The sequence below is a fragment of the Drosophila virilis genome, chromosome 5, assembly GCF_030788295.1.
Source record: "Drosophila virilis strain 15010-1051.87 chromosome 5, Dvir_AGI_RSII-ME, whole genome shotgun sequence".
NCBI lineage: Eukaryota > Metazoa > Arthropoda > Insecta > Diptera > Drosophilidae > Drosophila > Drosophila virilis.
Genome location: NC_091547.1, coordinates 1,265,171 through 1,279,792, shown reverse-complemented (window position 1 = coordinate 1,279,792; position 14,622 = coordinate 1,265,171). Strand labels below are relative to the sequence as shown.

The following is a 14,622-nucleotide window of genomic DNA, read 5'->3' as shown; positions in this document are numbered from 1 at the left end:
GTTTGGGACGGACCAAAGCGCAACTCGAACTACACCAAAGGACGAAAAACAGGAACAACAGAAACAACAGGATGAGCGGCAACCGCAACCGGTTAGAATGTTGTCCAGTTCAGCATTGGTTACGGCTGCTTTTACCGTATGCGAATAGACAGATACAAGGTTGGCTTTAATGGTTGCCGTAAGCCGTTGGATTACCAGGACGATATCACTGTTCCTGTCCTGATTGTTGCTGTCCTTAGCAAGCGTGCAACAGTCAGACGCTAACAGCCGAGGGTATAATTGACTAGTTGCGATTTAGACACACAAATTCAACTTAACAGCACGCTAGAGATGACTAAAAGATACCCTTTAAACACAATTCAATTGTTGAAACCATTTGCTTTGATTGAGCTTCTGAAGTTGTTCACCTTTAAATAACTTTAATGCTAACGTTTAGATTGTTATTTTTCTTCTAAGAAGTTTCAGTTTTTCAAAATATCCAAAAGGTAATATATATATTCAACATCCCACAAGTCGTCTAAGTACAAAAACCGCCCTCGCTCCTTGGGTGGGCCAAAACACGCCTCTTACTGTCCCGTTGTCAGCATTTTTACTATTGTAGTTTACTCTTCCAGCGAAAGTCCGGCTTTAGCTTCGGGCAACCTCGGGGGACTCGCTGCTTTACCCCAAGCTGCTTACAAAGCAAAACTCACGGATTGATTCGTAATGCTGCTGCTGCTGCTGGTGCTGCTGCTGTCGGGTTTGTAATAAGCCAAATGGATTTTCACTCTGCATATGAGGGCTTAGCAATGACAACGGCTCCATCATAATTAAATTCCACGTAAATCCATAGAGCCAACTACGCATTTTGGTTTCGTTTGTGCGTGCTGGAGCCGCAGTCAAATCAATTACACTCGACGTTTCAATGCAAACAATTCTCGTCTGTGTAGAAAGCCGCAAAATTCAATTGTAAATCGGAAAGTATTCATTTGTCTTGCCTCTGGCTCTGAGCAATATTTAAGCATATTTTCTAGGTTTTTTTTTTTCAACATGCGCCTGCTACAATTTGTCTTCATTGCGAAGGCGACAACAGCGGACTAAGTTTGGCCAGGCAGGGCACGCAGGTCGCGCACCGCAATTAGAATGCCCGAGTGGAGCCTTCTGCTCTGGCACGTGCCATCCATCCATATATCAAATTGATTTTCCACTGATCCTTAAAGCGAGCACATTTAACTTGTGACCGAAAAAGGGGCTGCCGGGTGAAGGGGGGAAGGCGGCACTTTTCGCTTCGTTGGCCTGCTGAAAAGAGCAGCCTGTTGGTCAGGGAACCACTTATTGCTGCTATGCCTGCCAAATGAAAATGCTCGCCACAAACTGACAGTTTCCATGCTGGTCCCTTTTTTTTGTACCCGGAAAACACATTGAATATGTTTAAAGAGGGTATAATGGCTTTCTTGCAATGGCATCTAACAGACATCGATGGCACCTTCGACCCGGTAAAGGGTATATACTATCTTGATCAGCTCATACAGCCGAGTCGATTGAGTCTGTCCCTCTACCCTTCTGTCTGTGTTTAAGAGTTACAAAATTTGAAACGTAGCTACTCCCATTGCCTGTGCAGATCAAGCTTAAATAAAATCATCGATTATCGATTAATGATAGCGATAATAATTGTTATCTCAATCCTGTTTTTTGAGCATATCTCAGTTCTTATAGGAGCTATAATGCATCCTCAAGTATGGCATACACAAATACAGATTATTTCACGTTTTTAAGATCTTTCCCTACACCACCCAAAATTGTGATAGAATCCATTTTTGGAGGTACAGCCTTGGGCTTGAGTACTTACACATAAAAATATGTCATATATATTCCCTAAAGAAGAAATACTGTCGCAGCAAGCGGCATGCATATTTAGTTCATGCACGTGTAAAAGGAAACTAGAATCTTTGTAAAGGTAGCTGTGTACTGGGTATCTATTAGTCGGCCACTTCGAAATAAAGTACTCTCATATTTTGTATTTTGCCTTGCTTTTAAGGCGCCATTTGAAATTTTGGGCACGTCTGCATTTATGTGAAATGAAACACATATTCAAACTAGCGCATAAAAATTGTCGACCGAGTGTCCTTACGAATTAGTTGGGCCTGTTTGCTAGACACATGTTTTGCTCACTTAATAAAAAAAAAAGTATAGCCCCAAGGGTTGCGGCAGGCGACTGTGCTCTTTGTCAATAACTCTCACTCTCTCTCTCTCTGCCCCCTCTCGACCCCTTGGAGCCTATGCTAATGAGCATTGACAATCGCAAATTGATGTGGGTTGCGAGCGAATCATCGTCAAGCAGCTGGCACATGCGGCGTATGCGTAATTTGGCGATCAACTTCTGTCATTGGGGCACATTTGAGACGCTTTTTGTCATCGGATGCATTAATTTTTAAATGTCCTTGACCTACGCCCTGACGAGCCGTCCGCCAGCATGAGCTCAATCAAATGACTGCTCGTGTCACAAGTCCATTTCTCTTAGAGCGCTTCGCGCTGACTAATGACTAACACAAACATTAATGTCCTTGCGTTGCGTTGCGTTGCGTTGTGGTCAAGCACTTGGACATGACTTTAAATTCAGTTTTGCCAAGTCATTTGATAGCCTCTAATGCCCATTTGAGCGCACTTCAGAAATTTGCAGTGCCATCAGATTGAAATAAATGAATGGTCTTTAAGTTGAGTGGCTCGCTCGGAATAATGTTCAAATACATCAATTTATATTAAACTGATTGACTGAATGGCTGAATGACCAACTGAAAGATTATATGGAACTGTTTGTGCTGAATGACAGACTGATCAACGTAAAGTTGACTGCCTCACTCGGAACAATATTCATATACATCAATTTATATTAAACTGATCGACTAACTGAATGACTAACTGATTGATAGACCGACTGGTGTTCAACACAAAGTTGAGTGCCTCATTTGAAAAAATGTTCCTCATAGATGAAATACATAAACTAAAAAAAGCTGTTTGTCGTGATTGACTGCTTGACTGTCTGACTGAATGCCGCATAGCTCAAATCGTTACAGCTAGACACATGATTTTTTCCGCTAGTTAGCTCAATATACCAAGTGTGTAAAAATGAGGACGGAATTTCGAAAAAGTCCTGGCCAATACGAACCTAAGCTAATTTTCAAATATAAATTTAATGTATTTAAGTGCATTACTCTGTCAAAACCGTTCGCAAATATATGTGTACCTAACACAGGATATCCTAGTCCAGAATGTAACAGTATCAGTGGAATTCGTTAAATTATTATGTTTCAGCGCTAATTGATAAATTTATTGGGGGCTATATATCAACGAACGCAATTTACAGACACTTATTGCTAATGAATGCGACCACGCAGCAATAAAATACCAAAAACGAAGGCCGACAACGTACAACAAAATGAAAATAAACCGAAATCGAATTCGCAGTTTGTAATGAAGCTACAAAAGTTAAAATAAAAAATTATATATAAACTGAAAGAAAAGCATATAAAAAAGGAAATTTCAGCCTTCAAAGCCGGACACCAGCAATTGAATTTTTCGGTACATTGTTTTGCACAGCTTTTTTTTTTGGTAATTTTTTCTTCGCCAGGTTTTTCATGCTTGAAAAGCAAACAACGGGAAATCGGCAAGCATTTACATAAACTCACGTTCCCAACAGGGGCACGCAAAATAGGTTGTCGGTTATTTATTGAAGAGCAAAAAGCAAACTTTGCTGCCACTAAGTGAAACATGGCCAAGTGGTCCATGGCGATAAACTCAGACAGCCCGAAGCACAAATACAAGTTAAAAGGGGCAAAAGAATGAGTGTAGGTGTGTGTGTAGGTGTGTGTAGGCGTGCGTGAGGGCGTGCGTGTGGGCGTGCGTGTGTGTCAGAAGAAGAATACACTGAGAAATAAACGTCTTTTTGAAGTCGAAACTTGAAGTCTATTTCGTTCCACAATATTATAAAAAGCAAGATATGTTCGAATTCTTCGAAAATACGCTATAAAATCGATAAATATTAATATAGCCATCGAGCTTTTCGACCATTTGACAAAAGAATCACATTTTAAGTTTCAGAAATTATGACTTTAAACAATTTTATACTCAACTGTGACTAAACAACTCTTTTTTTCTCTGAGTGTAGGGTTGAGCACAGTCAGATATGGAAAGACATCTGCTGGCGACCTCTACAATATTGTTTATTATTTGTTTGTGTATTTACGGGCCTGTTGCAAAGCATCAACACGCGTCGGCACCCAAATAAGATATGCTCGGAGCGGCTCTCCGGCACGAATTAAAGCCACGCGCTTTTTAATTAAAATTAATAATGCAATATTCCATAAGGAAAAGACGGCAACAGCTTTTCGTGCTTATTGTTGAGTGTCTCGTGAAACACAATGCAGTCTTCGGGTGCTTGCAAAACATTATTCACATTCATTATTTGTTTTCTATAAAGATATTGGGGCAGAAAAAAAAATGACAGCAAACAAAAAATATAACACAAAGAGAACAAGCAAACAGAATTTGGCTAATTAGAGCAAATGAATCTGTCTGTGTCGGGACAACGAACCTAGCCCACAACAGCGGAACCTTTACCCTTTCTACCACGCCCTCTTACCCGCTTGCCCGATTCTACGCCCCTCTTCGGTAACTGCTTTCAAGTGTCGTAAAATTACGCTGCACGAATTGACGTAATCCGATAAGAAGTATTCTAATAAATTGGATATTTGAGACCAAGGAAATTTAGACGTAAATAAATACGTGACTATTGAGATGCTGCTACCGATTAACACAAACAGGTGCGAAGAGTATACACAACTAGCAAATACGCCGTACTCTGTACGAAATAGGAATATGACATTGAGAAAATAGGTTGCGCTTTTCAATAAATAAAAGTGGGAAATTTGGACTCGACTCTATGGATTTTTTTCATTCTACTATTTAATTGCAGATTGAATTTTGTCAGAGTCTTGAGTGTGGGCAATTTAGACCTACATATGTCCATATATGATTATTACGGTTAACATATTCACATGAATTTTATCTAACAATTATGATGCCAGACTTAAATTACAAATCCAGAGACCAACCAAGAATAAAAAGCCAAGCCCCACGAAACTTGGTAGAGTTTTACCGAGTTACGGATGTGGGAAGTTTTGAACCATGTATATATAGGATGTATGAGGTTAGAATGTTTACAAGAAATTTTAACCGAAAATGATGCTGACACATTTAAATGCCAAAATTTTTCTAGGGGCAAAACCATGAATAAAAAGCCAAGACCCATGAAAATCGATAACATTTTGACCGAGTTACGGATGTGGGAAATTTGGACCCATGTCTATATGGGATTTTAGAGGTTAAAATTTTTACATAAATTTTGACCAAAAATGATGTTGCCAGATTTAAATGCCAAATTTTTCTGGAGGCAAAAACATGAATAAAAAACCAAGCCCCATGAAAATCGGAAGAATTTTGACCGAGTTAGGGATGTGGGAAATTTGGACCCATGTCTATATGGGATTTTTGAGGATAGAAAATTGACATGAATTTTTACCAAAAATTATGTTGCCAGATTTAAATGCCAAATTTTTCTAGAGGCAACACCATCAATAAAAAACCAAACCCCATGAAAATCGGTAGAATTTTGACCGAGTTACGGATGTGGGAAATTTGGACCCATGTCTATATAGGATTTTAGAGGTTAGAATTTTTACATGAATTTTGACCAAAAATGATGTTGCCAGATTTAAATGCCAAATTTTTCTAGAGGCAAAACCATGAATAAAAAACCAAGCCCCATTAAAATCAGTAGAGTTTTGACCTAGTTACGGATGTGGGAAATTTTCACCCATGTCTATATAGGATTTTTGAGGTTAGAATTTTTACATGAATTTTGACCAAAAAATGATGTTGCCAGATTTAAATGCCAAATTTTTCTAGAGGCAAAAACATGAATAAAAAGCCAAGCCCCATGAGAATCGGAAGAATTTTGACCGAGTTACGGATGTGGGAAATTTGGACCCATGTCTATATAGGATTTTTGAGGATAGAATAGACATGAATTTTGACCAAAAATGATGTTGCCAGATTTAAATGCCAAATTTTTCTAGAGGCAAAACCATGATTAAAAAACCAAGCCCCATGAAAATCGGTAGAATTTTGATCGAGTTACGGATGTGGGAAATTTGGACCCATGTCTATATAGGATTTTAGAGGTTAGAATTTTTACATGAATTTGGACCAAAAATGATGTTGCCAGATTTAAATGCCAAATTTTTCTAGAGGCAAAACCATCAATAAAAAACCAAACCCCATGAAAATCGGAAGAATTTTGACCGAGTTACGGATGTGGGAAATTTGGACCCATGTCTATATAGGAATAATGAGGTTAGAATTTTACATGAATTTGGACCAAAATTGATGTTGCCAGATTTAAATGCCAAATTTTTCTAGAGGCAAAACCATCAATAAAAAACCAAACCCCATGAAAATCGGTAGAATTTTGACCGAGTTACGGATGTGGGAAATTTGGACCCATGTCTATATAGGATTTTAGAGGTTAGAATTTTTACATGAATTTGGACCAAAAATGATGTTGCCAGATTTAAATGCCAAATTTTTCTAGAGGCAAAAACATGAATAAAAAGCCAAGCCCCATGAGAATCGGAAGAATTTTGACCGAGTTACGGATGTGGGAAATTTGGACCCATGTCTATATAGGATTTTAGAGGTTAGAATTTTTACATGAATTTTGACCAAAAATGATGTTGCCAGATTTAAATGCCAAATTTTTCTAGAGGCAAAAACATGAATAAAAAGCCAAGCCCCATGAGAATCGGAAGAATTTTGACCGAGTTACGGATGTGGGAAATTTGGACCCATGTCTATATAGGATTTTAGAGGTTAGAATTTTTTAATGAATTTGGACCAAATATGATGTTGCCAGATTTAAATGCCAAATTTTTCTAGAGGCAAAACCATCAATAAAAAACCAAACCCCATGAAAATCGGAAGAATTTTGACCGAGTTACGGATGTGGGAAATTTGGACCCATGTCTATATAGGAATAATGAGGTTAGAATTTTACATGAATTTGGACCAAAATTGATGTTGCCAGATTTAAATGCCAAATTTTTCTAGAGGCAAAACCATCAATAAAAAACCAAACCCCATGAAAATCGGTAGAATTTTGACCGAGTTACGGATGTGGGAAATTTGGACCCATGTCTATATAGGATTTTAGAGGTTAGAATTTTTACATGAATTTGGACCAAAAATGATGTTGCCAGATTTAAATGCCAAATTTTTCTAGAGGCAAAAACATGAATAAAAAGCCAAGCCCCATGAGAATCGGAAGAATTTTGACCGAGTTACGGATGTGGGAAATTTGGACCCATGTCTATATAGGATTTTAGAGGTTAGAATTTTTACATGAAGTTGGACCAAAAATGATGTTGCCAGATTTAAATGCCAAGTTTTTCTAGAGGCAAAACCATGAATAAAAAACCAAGCCCCATGAAAATCGGTAGAATTTTGACCGATTTACGGATGTGGAAAATTTTGACCCATGTCTATATAGGAATAATGAGGTTAGAATTTTTACATGAATTTTGACCAAAAATGATGTTGCTAGATTTAAATGCCAAATTTTTCTAGAGGCAAAAACATGAATAAAAAACCAAGCCCCATAAAAATCGGTAGAGTTTTGACCGGGTTACGAATGTGGAAAAGTTTAACCCATGTCTATATAGGAATAATGAGGTTAGAATTTTTACATGAAATTTTGACCGAAAATGATGTTGCTAGATTTAAATGCCAAATTTTTCTAGAGGCAAAACCATGAATAAAAAACCAAGCCCCATGAAAATCGGTAGAGTTTTGACCGAGTAACGGATGTGGAAAATTTTGACCCATGTCTATATAGGAATAATGAGGTTAGAATTTTTACATGAAATTTTGACCCAAAATGATGTTGGCAGTTTTAAATGCCAAATTTTTCTAGAGGCAAAACCATGAATAAAAAACCAAGCCCCATTAAAATCAGTAGAGTTTTGACCTGGTTACGGATGTGGGAAATTTGGACCCATGTCTATATAGGATTTTTGAGGACAGAATATTGACATGAATTTGGACCAAAAATGATGTTGCCAGATTTAAATGCCAAATTTTTCCAGAGGCAAAAACATGAATAAAAAACCAAGCCCCATGAGAATCGGAAGAATTTTGACCGAGTTACGGATGTGGGAAATTTGGACCCATGTCTATATAGGATTTTAGAGGTTAGAATTTTTTAATGAATTTGGACCAAATATGATGTTGCCAGATTTAAATGCCAAATTTTTCTAGAGGCAAAACCATCAATAAAAAACCAAACCCCATGAAAATCGGAAGAATTTTGAGCGAGTTACGGATGTGGGAAATTTGGACCCATGTCTATATAGGATTTTAGAGGTTAGAATTTTTACATGAATTTGGACCAAAATTGATGTTGCCAGATTTAAATGCCAAATTTTTCTAGAGGCAAAACCATCAATAAAAAACCAAACCCCATGAAAATCGGTAGAATTTTGACCGAGTTACGGATGTGGGAAATTTGGACCCATGTCTATATAGGATTTTAGAGGTTAGAATTTTTACATGAATTTGGACCAAAAATGATGTTGCCAGATTTAAATGCCAAATTTTTCTAGAGGTAAAAACATGAATAAAAAGCCAAGCCCCATGAGAATCGGAAGAATATTGACCGAGTTACGGATGTGGGAAATTTGGACCCATGTCTATATACGATTTTAGAGGTTAGAATTTTTACATGAAGTTGGACCAAAAATGATGTTGCCAGATTTAAATGCCAAATTTTTCTAGAGGCAAAAACATGAATAAAAAGCCAAGCCCCATGAGAATCGGAAGAATTTTGACCGAGTTACGGATGTGGGAAATTTGGACCCATGTCTATATAGGATTTTTGAGGATAGAATATTGACATGAATTTTGACCAAAAATGATGTTGCTAGATTTAAATGCCAAATTTTTCTAGAGGCAAAAACATGAATAAAAAACCAAGCCCCATGAAAATGGGTAGAGTTTTGACCGAGTTACGAATGTGGAAAAGTTTAACCCATGTCTATATAGGAATAATGAGGTTAGAATTTTTACATGAAATTTTGACCAAAAATGATGTTGCTAGATTTAAATGCCAAATTTTTCTAGAGGCAAAACCATGAATAAAAAACCAAGCCCCATGAAAATCGGTAGAGTTTTGACCGAGTAACGGATGTGGAAAATTTTGACCCATGTCTATATAGGAATAATGAGGTTAGAATTTTTACATGAAATTTTGACCCAAAATGATGTTGGCAGTTTTAAATGCCAAATTTTTCTAGAGGCAAAACCATGAATAAAAAACCAAGCCCCATTAAAATCAGTAGAGTTTTGACCTGGTTACGGATGTGGGAAATTTGGACCCATGTCTATATAGGATTTTTGAGGACAGAATATTGACATGAATTTGGACCAAAAATGATGTTGCCAGATTTAAATGCCAAATTTTTTTAGAGGCAAAACCATGAATAAAAAACCAAGTCCCATGAAAATCGGTAGAATTTTGATCGAGTTACGGATGTGGGAAATTTTGACCCATGTCTATATAGGATTTTAGAGGTTAGAATTTTTTAATGAATTTGGACCAAATATGATGTTGCCAGATTTAAATGCCAAATTTTTCTAGAGGCAAAACCATCAATAAAAAACCAAACCCCATCAAAATCGGAAGAATTTTGAGCGAGTTACGGATGTGGGAAATTTGGACCCATGTCTATATAGGAATAATGAGGTTAGAATTTTTACATGAATTTGGACCAAAATTGATGTTGCCAGATTTAAATGCCAAATTTTTCTAGAGGCAAAACCATCAATAAAAAACCAAACCCCATGAAAATCGGTAGAATTTTGACCGAGTTACGGATGTGGGAAATTTGGACCCATGTCTATATAGGATTTTAGAGGTTAGAATTTTTACATGAATTTGGACCAAAAATGATGTTGCCAGATTTAAATGCCAAATTTTTCTAGAGGCAAAAACATGAATAAAAAGCCAAGCCCCATGAGAATCGGAAGAATTTTGACCGAGTTACGGATGTGGGAAATTTGGACCCATGTCTATATACGATTTTAGAGGTTAGAATTTTTACATGAAGTTGGACCAAAAATGATGTTGCCAGATTTAAATGCCAAATTTTTCTAGAGGCAAAAACATGAATAAAAAGCCAAGCCCCATGAGAATCGGAAGAATTTTGACCGAGTTACGGATGTGGGAAATTTGGACCCATGTCTATATAGGATTTTTGAGGATAGAATATTGACATGAATTTTGACCAAAAATGATGTTGCCAGATTTAAATGCCAAATTTTTCTAGAGGCAAAACCATGATTAAAAAACCAAGCCCCATGAAAATCGGTAGAATTTTGATCGAGTTACGGATGTGGGAAATTTTGACCCATGTCTATATAGGATTTTAGAGGTTAGAATTTTTTAATGAATTTGGACCAAATCTGATGTTGCCAGATTTAAATGCCAAATTTTTCTAGAGGCAAAACCATCAATAAAAAACCAAACCCCATGAAAATCGGTAGAATTTTGACCGAGTTACGGATGTGGGAAATTTGGACCCATGTCTATATAGGAATAATGAGGTTAGAATTTTACATGAATTTGGACCAAAATTGATGTTGCCAGATTTAAATGCCAAATTTTTCTAGAGGCAAAACCATCAATAAAAAACCAAACCCCATGAAAATCGGTAGAATTTTGACGGAGTTACGGATGTGGGAAATTTGGACCCATGTCTATATAGGAGTTTAGAGGTTAGAATTTTTACATGAATTTGGACCAAAAATGATGTTGCCAGATTTAAATGCCAAATTTTTCTAGAGGCAAAAACATGAATAAAAAGCCAAGCCCCATGAGAATCGGAAGAATTTTGACCGAGTTACGGATGTGGGAAATTTGGACCCATGTTTATATAGGATTTTTGAGGATAGAATATTGACATGAATTTCGACCAAAAATGATGTTGCCAGATTTAAATGCCAAATTTTTCTAGAGGCAAAAACATGAATAAAAAGCCAAGCCCCATGAGAATCGGAAGAATTTTGACCGAGTTACGGATGTAACTCTAGAGGCAAAAACATGAATAAAAAGCCAAGCCCCATTAAAATCGGTAGATTTTTGTCCGAGTTATGGGTGTGGGAAATATGGACCCATGTCTATATAGGATATATGAAGATAGAATTTGTACATGAAATTTTGACCAAAAATGATGTTGCCAGATTAATATGCCAATTCATGCACCAAAAGTCAAGCGTCGCAAAATTTGATTGAGTTTTAACCAAGTTCTAGGTGTGGGAAATTTGAACCTATGTTCGATGAGATTCTTGTGGTGTAAATGCTCACATATATTTTTTGGGCAATCAAAATTGACTTTGTAAAACCATGTGAATGCAATTTGTTGATTGCATCCAAATCCAACTAAAAATTAATTAAAAAGAAGCCAAAACATTCTGTTTACTGTGGGAAGCAATATATATTTTAAATGGTTCTGGCTTTTGGGGGAGGCAATTTTACTCACTTAATTACAGTTCGCAGTTGGCAGTTGGATGTATATTCATTAATTTGAATTATCAAGAGATGCAAACAACAGCTGCCAAACGGCGATAACGAGGAACTTGTCAATATGCAGAAAATGGGCTACGATCAAACCTGTTGCCAGATTGTGTATAAGTGTGTGTGTGTGTATGTGTGTGAAAGTTAAGCGTATTACCAATCAGCCAGGAATGTCTTCGACAGCTAATTAGCTGACATGCATAGCCCATAAATTGGGCATAATAAAGCCGCATAAATAAGGCCTCGTGTCCAAATTGGAGCAGGGGCGTGTTGCCAAAGGGGATGGCGGTAGGGGGTGGGGTGGGGTGGTGTAAGCAGCCAACAGCTGTTAGCTAAAAAATATTTAATATAGATTACCATAGCAATTTGGCATAATGAACTGCAGGTCCTGCAGGACCTGTCGACCACGCTGGACCCTCTCGATGCTTTTTTTTTTTTATATTCTATTTTATTTGATTTTTTTATGCGGCAGCTCGCTCAGTTTTTTTTTTAATAAAACGACGCACGCAGCGCTCTTGTTTGCCATATTAAAAAGTGTCCAGCTGGGTGTGCCAAACACACACACACACACACACACACACACATCTCTCCCTCTCACCAGCCTCCGACCTTTGACACATGTCAGTTGGCGCCTCTGACGCCATTGTCTCCATGGCCTACGCCTAGGGTCGCAAATATTTACACATCTACAGATTGCGCTAGGAATCTGCTCACAGTTTCGTAAATTTTTCATTTTTTCCCGTTGTTATACTCTATCCATCGCAGACATGAGAGGACTATATCGTATAGTTGCCCTGCAGATTATTGGTTGGAATTTTGGGTGCAACTTTTTGGTTATGCCCAGAAATCTGGATCAAACCTGGAAATTGTTCATTTCGCTCTGCCTCTTAGGTATACAAATATATCGTATATATCTGGCCATATATCTTTATATATATCTGTCGTAAAATAAGTTTTTGTTTACAAAAATCTGCTATCTATCAAAATATCCTCAGCACCTCAAGCAATTAGAAGCGTCGGCATGAATCTGAACATATCCGCAACGGCTGTCAGTCATTTGTCTAAATAGAGTATTGAGGCTTCGGCCTGGCGAGGTACTTATTTATTTTTCGATTTTTTTTTTTGTTTTTCATTTAGATTTAGATTTGTTTTTTTTTTTTTTTTTTGTGTATGTCTTTGATGTCAGCGTCAGCTTCAGCTTCATAAATAAAACTTTAGCTCGACAAGTTGTTGCCCAAAACATACACGCTCACACACGCACACACACACACACACACACACACACACACACACACACACACACACACACACACTCAAGCCCACGCACACTTGAAATATGTGTGTCGAAATTCCAAGGAAAAGCCCCCTTCAAGACTTAGCCAAGACAACCGCAGCTGGCCACGCTAAAGAGCTTCAAGTGCTTCACATTCGTGGTTTTCCCGGCCAGGATTTACTTTAGCCAGGATTAACGCATCCGGCACACACACTAGCACACACATGAGTTTTCATATAGCTCAAGTTGTGGTCCATGAACAGCAGGCAATGGACCACATCTAGTTGGACAAAAACAATGGGACATATGTGCATTCCAATTAGAATACGACATTGAGTTATCAATTGGCAAAGTTTGCTTTAATTCTTGTCAAGCATTGGCCAACAAGTGTAGCGAGGGTATGATGAATAGAAGAATGCATACAAAAAAATCACGGCGATTTTATTAGGTATATATATATATATATATGAGTATATATATTCCCGATTCGTTTTAGAAGCTTATGACATGCCTGTTAGCATTTCAATCGGACTCGACTGCATTGGATTACTATTTCATAGCTGTCTCAGGCAGGATTGCAAGAGGCAACTGTATGTTAGCTTCGTTCCAAATCGAAACTGAATGTACTTAATATATCACAAATATCCCATTCGCAGTTGCTAAATCGTTAAGTCCATAGGGTATCTGATAGTCAGTAGCCCCTTCTTTCCTCTTTTGTCTTGTTAAACTTTCTTCACAGCTAAACAAATAGCCAAATCGATAGCTTAAAGTCTTAAGTTTGGGTTGCTGGACACCTCTTGAATTGCTTTTTGGGTTATGCCTGCATTCCATACGAGTTTTATGTGTACTTAATGCCAACTCTCAGGTGACCTTTACGGGCGCTGCCGCCCGCATTATGTACACCTGCCTGCACAGCAAAGAGCCCATAATTCATCCGAGCACTTTTCATAAATCAGTGACTGCTGCCGGACAACGACCGGGACGAGTATATTATGCTGCGATTTGGGCCAGCAAATCAGGTATTAAGCAGTGAGAAATAAAATATAAATATATCATAAACAAAAGAAGCAAGAGTAGATGGCCGATGGGGAGGCTTAACTTCTGTGCGCCGACGGGGTACAATGTTGCGTATGCGCAATATTATTGTTTCCGTTCTCTATAAATACGTGTGTGTGTGTGTGTGTGCGAGAGTGTGCGCGTGTGTGTGTGTGTGTGTGTATTGCTTAATAAACCTAGCTAAAATGGTACTCACCTATGGTTAGATACTTTTATATGTATTTTTATAGATATATTATTCTAGCCAGCGTTTGGAATTCGTTGAAAGAGTCGAAATTGTTGCTGCTTCTTCTTCGCTCTGTTGCGAGTATTTTTGCGCAATATTTGTTTACACTCACACTCGCACGTACATAAACAATAATGTTTACGGCCAGCAGAGCAATTAAGTATTGACTTTGGCGTTTAATTTACAGCCCGAAGAGCGGCCCCCGCCTCGCCCCACCTGGCGCAGAGAGTTGAGAATCGAGGGATTGGGTTGTCTGTCCGTTGCCTGGTTTTGTAGTTCCATTTATCAGGCACAACATTAAGTGCTGCAATATAAAAGAGGCCAACGAATTACATTCTGTCTGCTATATTATGCTTTATTTACAACACAGCAATTAAAGCATTCAATTGTCTATTTTTAATTAAT

The 14,622-nt window shown here is 37.8% G+C and overlaps 1 protein-coding gene across 5 annotated transcripts in view; it reads right to left on the bottom strand.

Annotated features, from left to right (window-relative positions):
* LOC6635932 (G-protein coupled receptor dmsr-1) overlaps positions 1-14,622 on the bottom strand; it is a 91,731-nt gene that overhangs the window by 38,043 nt on the left and 39,066 nt on the right. For 4 of the 5 annotated variants that reach the window (XM_015168817.3, XM_070209823.1, XM_070209825.1 and 1 more), the window contains exon 2: positions 14,188-14,521. The exons of the other annotated variant lie outside the window; for it this stretch is intronic. The gene's annotated coding sequence lies outside the window, so the exon portion shown is untranslated. The remainder of the gene's footprint in view (positions 1-14,187; positions 14,522-14,622) is intronic. 5 annotated transcript variants of the gene reach the window in all.